Below are 7,496 nucleotides of genomic sequence, written 5' to 3' on the forward strand. Positions count from 1 at the left end.
GCCCATTCCTTACAACAACATTGGAACCAAACTCAAAGCGACAGGGGTGAGAGTTCATAATGGCTAAAGAAAATAAAAATGAAAACTAACAAAAATAAGCAATTAAATCCTAAAACTAACAAATAAGCAAAAAGCAAATATTTACAATAACCAATAATAAGGCACACAATTACAATTCCTCGGCAATGGCGCCATTTTGACGAGAGGACTTTTGTGTCGTCTAGAAATTTGCAAATAAAAGCTCGTTGTAAGTATAGCTTCTAGACTGACAAGAATTCCTTTCGTGCAAAAATTTTGGTTGTCACAATAACAAACCCCTAATAAAATTAATAACCGAAGTATTTAAACATCGGGTCGTCTCTCAAGAAATTGCAGGGAAGTATGATTTATTATTGGTTATAGAAAATTATCTTTTTGGGGTTTTTGAATAGTGAACAGGAAAAATAAACTGGCAAGAAAGTAAATTAATTATCATGAAAACCCTTGCAAGGCATAAGAACTGGAAATCCCATCCTAGTTATTCTTATCAATTGTGATGAGAATTGTTTATTGCTCCCACTTAGTTAACCCTTATTAAATAAAGGAAAGTCAAGTGGACGAATCAATGGGATTCCTCAAGTTCTAGTCAACTCCTATGGAAAGACTAGCTTTAGAGGGATCCAAATCAATCAGCAAATTCTAATTTTCAATCAATAACTGAGTTTGATAACTCAAGTGTCACCAGTTACTCAACCAAGGCCAAGGGAGAGAAATCTAAATTAAATTAAAACATCAATAACATGAATTTAAAGAAACCAATCTTAAATCTGAAATACCTCAAATTGTATTAAATAGAAAATCAAATTAAACATAAGAATTCATAAATTAAATAGTAACATAAAGTAATCAATAGAGGAAATAGATAAACTAGAGTACCAAGGCAAATAAAAGTAGAAGAGAAACCAAATTAAAGAAACATTGAACCTGGAATTGAGAAAATGAAAAAATCCTAATCCTAAAACCTAAGAGAGAGGAGAGAGCCTCTCTCCCTAGAAAACTACATCTAAAACCTAAATTTGTGAATAATGAGAAGTTGTTGAATGAATGGATTGATTCTCCCACTTTATAGCCTCTAATCTGTGTTTTCTGGGCCAAAAACTGGGTCAAAAACAGCCCAGAAATCATGCCCCCAGCGATTTCTGATACGTCCAGCACGCGGCAAAGTCACGCGTACACGTCGTCCACGCGTACGTGTGGATTGAATTTTCTCCAGGTCACAGGTGCGCGTGATCCACGCGTGTGCGTTGCCTATCTTTGGGGCAGCTATAGCAAATTACATATCGTTGCGAAGGCCAGATGTTAACTTTCCAACGCAACTAGAACCGCCTCATTTGGATCTTTGTAGCTCAAGTTATGACCATTTGAGTGTGAAGAGGTCAGGCTGGACAGCTTAGCAATTTCTTCAACTTCTTGTATTCCTTCCACTTTTGCATGCTTCCTTTCCATCCTTTAAGGTTTAAGCCATTCCTGCCCTATAAACCTTGAAAACACTTAACACACATATCAAGGCATCGAATGGTATAAAGGGGAATTAATTTTTGGTAATTTAAAGGCTTGGGAAGCAAGTTTCCAATTATAGATCAAAATTAGGAAGGAAAATGTAAAACCATGCAATTTCTATGAATAAGTGTGAGAATAGTGGATAAAATCCACTCAATGAAGTACAGAATGTACCACGAAATAGTGGTACATCATAGACGCGGGTGTTTGTCAAGCACGTTCATCTTAATGTGATGAACAGAGCTGATTGTCACTGATCATCCTATCCACCATGTTGAAGTACGAATATACATCTTAGAATTAATCAAACATGGATCGAAGAAGAAACAGTAATACTTTTATTAATTCATAGGACTCAGCAGGGGTTCTCCCCTCAACCTAGGAGGTTTAGAAACTCATACTGATGTAAAATACAATGGTGAAAACGTGTATGGTGTGTGTCCTCCCTATGGAGAATGTAAAATACACTTTAAATACTAAATGAGATGACTAGTAAGGATAAAACAGTCTTTTTAGTGCTAAAATCCACTTCTGGGGCCCACTTAGTGAGTGTTTGGGCTGAGCTTTGATGATATCCACGTGCTATGAGGCTCCTAGGGCTTTGAACGCTGGCTAGGGGATCCTCTCTGGGCATTTGGATACTGGTCTCTGCTCTTTGGGTGCTGGACGCCTGGAAGGGGGCAGGAAGCTGGCGTTGGATGCCAGTTTTGAGCCTTCTAAACCGAATTAAAGTATGGATTATTATACATTGTTGGAAAACTCTAGAAGTCAGATTTTCATAGCCATTGAGAACGCTCCATTTGGACTTCTGTAGCTCCAAAAAAGCTCTTGCAAGTGCAAGAAGGTCAGATCCGGACAACATCTGTAGTACTTTCTCTGTCTCTGAATCAGACTTTTGCTTCAGCTCCTCAATTTTAGCCAGAAAATACTTGAAATTGTACAAAAACATAAAAACTCATAGTAGAATCCAAAAATGTGAATTTAACACTAAAACCTATAAATACCTAATAAAAACTAAAAAAAATATACTAAAAGCTATATGAAAATGATGCCAAAAAGCTATTAAAATATCTGCTTATCACCTATCCCCGCGATGGGTAACGGGAACCCTGTATCTGCCAGAATTCGGGGTCTCTGCGGATCTCCATGAATTTTTACAAAAATAAAAAATTGAAAAAAAATCACTACCAAAACCAATTTTGTTAATTGAATAATAGGCAGATCCTTCTTATCTTGTATGAGAATTTGCTTTGCTTTATCAATAATAACTTCAGATGAGCAGTCACTTGAAATTGAAAGATTATGCATATCAAACAAAACTTATGATAAAATTTGTTACATGAAAAACCAAACAACAAAATAACATATAGATTCAAATTAAATTAACTTACATCGAATAATAATCTAATACCAGTATATATTATATTTATATATATAAAAAAGAATTCAACAAAATAAAATTTGATAATATATAGAATAGAAGAATTAGATAAGAAGAAGCTGAACCTTAATAATGCCACTTTTAAAGCAAAATCTTTAAAACCATAAGAGATGTTCGATCATCATCAATTGCAAGAACGCATTTCTTTAGAAATTGATTATCTTTTTCATCAGTCATGGCCATTTTCTCTAAAAGGGGTGTAAACTTGAACCTATTAACTAGAACAGAGTCTATGAGTTTTACAATGACCAAGAAACTAATGAAAATTTTTTTAAGGAAGAAGATCATTGACACGGAGAAATAGAATAGAAGAATAAAATCGAAGAAGACGAACCTTGATATTCACGGCTGCGATGACGACGCTCCCTGCTGCAACGGAGAAGGGGACGCTCCTGTGAAGATGGCACACTCCCATGAAGATGGCGATGGTGTTCTCTTTGGTAGGGGCGTCTTAGGCGCGCGACGAACCGACGATTCCTGCGGTAACCTTGAGGGTGAGATGAGGAAGTAATGAGAAGGAGGAGCGCGACGGTGGACAGGTGTAGGGGGCAACAAACGATGGAGGAGAGGTGGACTGGAGAGGTTGGAGTTCTTCGAAGAAGAGATGAAGTGAATCCGTGAGTGAAACTAAGAGTGAGTGAGGCGGCTTAGGGTTACAAAGGCCAGAGAGAAACAAACTAATACATATATATATATATATATATAAATAAAGGGCATTTAAGTAATTTCCTGTAACGGAAATTATACGGGTCTCTACGGGGCCGGGATTTTCATCCCTGTCTCCGCCCCGTTTATTATATGGGTCCCCATCCCTTGTCCCTGCAGGGAGAAAATGGTCTCCAAACCTGTTCTCTGGCGGCTAAATCTCCACGGATACTCACTCCGTTGAAAAAAATTGCCATGCTTAGACGTAAATAAATTTAGTTGTTTTGTGTTAACCGAAAAAAAAAAGTTGTTTTGTTAAAAGATGTAGAATTATTTAAATAATTTATTCAATACTAAAAATTAAATATTTTAATAAGTTATTTTTTTGAGTTAACTTAAAAAAGTGATTTTAATAATTATAAAATTTGATTTTAATTTAATAAAACAATATTACATAGTTATGAACTTCTTTTTTTTTTCATAAATTTGTGAAAAATGATTTAAACATTATATTTATTAGAACGTTTGAAGAGTTGGATAGAATTATAGAACATATTGACTGCCAAAAAGCCATCAATATCATTGTATATAACTGACAAGTCAGTTAATTTCTTTTTTTTACATATTGTTCAAAATGCACTAATAAAATTACGGCACATTAATTATTACAAAAAATGTAACTAATAATTATATACTTTCTTGAATAGTTTTCATCAAAATTATTCACTAACATTTATCATATGTATTAAACTTATTAATTGAAATTTTTTTATATTTAAAATAAAGACTATTAATTTTTTATTAATAAAAATTTTAATAAGACATGCTAACTAAACTCTTGCATTCCATATTTATAGCCATCCAATTTAAAAGAAATGAAGCAAATAAAAACAATTTTATGTAATGAAAGAGTTTAAATAATGGTTAACTTTTCAGTTTTTAATGCAAGTCAATATTTTAATTTCCATTTTCCATCTTTTAAAAAGAAGGATTTTGTTATGTGTGTCTTAAGGACATTATTTAAGCATATCAAAAAAGAAAAGAAGTAATATATTCTATAAAAATTAGGGCACAGAATAACAAAATTCTAAAAAGAAAAGAAACAATATATTTCATATTTTTTTTAAATAAGAATTGTTACTCATATACACGACTGTTAGATAATTTTTTTTTCTAAAGTTAGGAGTGAGACTCAAATTCAAAATTTTTAAATAAGAATAAAAAAATTATGTTATTTAAATTATATTTTATTAGTCACAATTATTAAATAATTATATGTATAAAATTTATATAACTAATGTGAAGAAATTTTTTTTACATACTAAATTTTCAATGGACATTTAATATTACAAAAAATTGGGCTGACTCATTATTATAAAACACTAGAAGAATAAGTCATGTTTCAAAAAAAAAACTCATAAAATTGTGAGGCTATTTTCTAATTATTAATAACAAAAGTGATGATTCGCACCATATTTAGTGGTCAAAACTGAAAATAAATATAAACTAAAATTACTGACAAATTTGTGTCAGAATTTGTCAAAAAGTACGAGCCATTCCAAATGCCTCTTTTGCACAGGGGTAAGCTGAAATTCACCCTTCCTAAAATTTCCATCTTATCGACACAGACAAAAATAAGCAGCTACATGTTTTGGCTTCGAAGGCTGATGTATATGGTGGTCTTTATTTTATTTAATTTTTTGGAGTTAACTGTTATAGGCATATGTCAAAGACGTAGCAATGTAGCATAGCTGGGGGGAGATCCAATTAAAAATAACATGTAAATGCATTAACACTAATTTAAAAAAATTACATTGATTTTGGATTATTTATTAAATTTGAGAATATTAAAACACATTCATCAAACTAAAATTAATTTATTTACAAATTAAATTTTCCATTTATTTATCTATCATTTCATTTATTTATTTACTTATTCATTTCTTAATAATTTTTCATATCATCATAATCATTATTATTATTCTATCAATGTCACTATCTACTGCTATTATAATTGTTACTATAATTGTTGTGGTGGTCATTATTGTTATTATTATTATTGATTAATTGTGAACAAGTTATATTTAATTAATAATAATAATAATAATAATAATTGTTAATTTTGAACGTTTTTTAAATTATTTTGTAAATGCATTCTTTATTTAATTTGAAAAAGTAAATATTATTTAAGTTATATTCATTTACATAATTTTCTCTAGGTAATCATTTTTCAATAGATGTATTAAGAATATAGTTGAATTAATTAAATTTCAATTTTTTTTATGTATAATTAGACTCTTAAATCTAAACTTTATAAAAGATTAATTTTTTTATAAATTGAAAATTTTTCTTATTTTTTATTAAAAAATTGATAATAAATCTTTTTTATTTTTAAATATTTTCATTGTGTGCGTGTCTTTTATGATTAGTTATTTTGATTTCAAAAAGTATTCTATCTCCTATTTTTCTTTTTTTATTATAGTCACAACATGTTGTGATACTTACATTTGGTTTAATTTTATAATAGTAGTTCTAATATTTTAAATATATTTTAATTTTAGTTATCAGAATAATTAAATTTAATATAGTAGAATAATTAAATATATAATAAATAAATAAATAATGTAAATTTTATAATAATATAATAAAAAAATTTTAAAAATTAAATAATATTTTTATACACTAACTAATTTTTTTTATATACATTGCATAATTCTTGTGACTTGTGGGACTCGCTAAAAAAAAAAGACTCCGTTTAATGTAGCTCAACCATGACACATATAGCGGCCGGAGAAAATGGCTTTTTAAACTTGCATATGAGGACAAGCTGACAACTAAAAAACTTGTTAAAAGAAAAAAAAGGTTGCATGTCTACATGCTCCGCCCAAACTTCATGTCCATGTGTGTTTCATCTGTCAAATCTGGATCTTGTATATTTTTTATTATATCTAAATGATTAAAGTTATTGGAATATCATATTTTAAAAAGAGCACAGGTATATGTGAACATCTTTCCTACTGTATAATTATGTTTGAGAATATTTAAGAGGTTTTTCTATGATTTTTGTCTTTTAAAGCCCTTAATTTCTATTTAAATATATAAACTTTAGAAAAGGATTGATGGAGGTGTTCGCGTGGCCTAATGGATAAGGCGCTCGCCTCCGGAGCGGGAGACTGTGGGTTCGAGTCCCACCGTGAACGTCTTTTTATTAGAAGTGCTTCTTCTCATATCAAGACGAAGCCATGGCAAATTAAGCAAAATTCACCTAATAATTATTTATATGGTTACTTTTTATTACGAATTATGTTACATTTTCCACTTTTATTCTAGGTGAACTCAACTATCTTTTTAACTACTTATAATTAAAGTTTTGAAACAAAAAATAGTGTGTATCAAGTTATCAACACTTTATATGTAATATATAACACAACATATTAACGTACGTATTTAAGAACAGCCTAAAGTAGAGTTGTAGCATTTGAACTCTGATCTAAGAAGAGTTGAAAAGTCACTACTCTCACAATAATAACAACAATAATAATAATATAGAAAGATTAAATAATATAAATGTATGAGGTCCTACAGATTTTTTTTTCTTGCAAAAATATTACTAAATTAATTACTTATCAATAATTAGTCTTACACCTAATTAACTTGATAACTTCTCAAGATGGAGTTGAAAAATGATTCTATATGTCCATTTTTTCATTATGTTATATGGAACCATACATAATTGCATTAAATAATTACGTCCTAGGCAAGCTGCCCTGCCACAGAGCTATTAGTACTAAGTACGAAAACGTGTGATGTAGTTGATGCAGATTTTTTAAACTACAAATTACTACTAAGTACATCCGATAATCAAATAATA

General features: G+C 30.2%; 1 non-coding gene across 1 annotated transcript; it reads left to right on the forward strand.

Annotated features, from left to right (window-relative positions):
* Positions 1-6,752: 6,752 nt before the first annotated feature.
* On the forward strand, positions 6,753-6,825 carry TRNAR-CCG (transfer RNA arginine (anticodon CCG)). The gene has a single exon. It is a non-coding gene; the product is annotated as a tRNA-Arg (tRNA).
* The last annotated feature ends 671 nt before the right edge of the window (positions 6,826-7,496 follow it).

Source organism: Arachis hypogaea, chromosome 19, assembly GCF_003086295.3.
Source record: "Arachis hypogaea cultivar Tifrunner chromosome 19, arahy.Tifrunner.gnm2.J5K5, whole genome shotgun sequence".
NCBI lineage: Eukaryota > Viridiplantae > Streptophyta > Magnoliopsida > Fabales > Fabaceae > Arachis > Arachis hypogaea.